An 805-nucleotide genomic window follows, 5' to 3' on the forward strand; every position below is an offset into this window, starting at 1 on the left:
TAGAAATTCTGAAGTATTAGTAAAATACTATTAAAAAGCAAAATAATAGGTCTATCAGAGAACTGTTCTTAAAAGTCAGCATACTTAAAAATACAGTTATTAATTTGGGAAATCAAATTTTTGCTTAACAAAATTTAATTTCATTTAATTATTTTCTTTGGTAGAGAGGTTATTCAGTGACTTCTTATTTGAAAAGTGCATTAACAAAATTGTACTTGGATGAAATCATTAAAGATAAACCTTTGGCTCTTAAATTCAATATATTTTCCTTTTCATTTTAAAAAGAATGTTAATTAACCCTGCTTCTCCTTCATTTTTTTAATAAGTAAGAAGTATCTCCTTCTTGAACTCTTAAAAAATCTATTAGTAATTAATTATCTATTTGCATGTGTATGTGTATGCACTTGAGTATTTATGTGTACCTCATGAGTGCAGAAGAAGCCATGAAGAGCAGAAGAAGGTGACCAATCCCCTGGAATTATAGTTGATGTTGAGCCACATTGTGGGTACTAGGGACTAAACCTTGGTCTTTTGCAAAAGCTATTAATCCATGAGCAATCTCTCCAGCCCCTTTGGGACTCTTTAACCCTCTTGCTCATGTAAGGAATAGAACAAACAAAATAAAAAATACCAGTGTTTGTTTTCTGTGACTGACATGTTACCCTGCCTTCCTGCCCATCTAACTTCCTGTTTATTGTCTTGTGATGCCCAGCATCTCAAGAAATGACAAACCATAGAACCACATTAGTTATTTTTATTAATAATAGCTATTCTTTATTCAAACATTGAGTTGTAGTTCTCATAA

This window comes from Peromyscus leucopus, unplaced genomic scaffold, assembly GCF_004664715.2.
Source record: "Peromyscus leucopus breed LL Stock unplaced genomic scaffold, UCI_PerLeu_2.1 scaffold_186, whole genome shotgun sequence".
NCBI classification, from domain to species: domain Eukaryota; kingdom Metazoa; phylum Chordata; class Mammalia; order Rodentia; family Cricetidae; genus Peromyscus; species Peromyscus leucopus.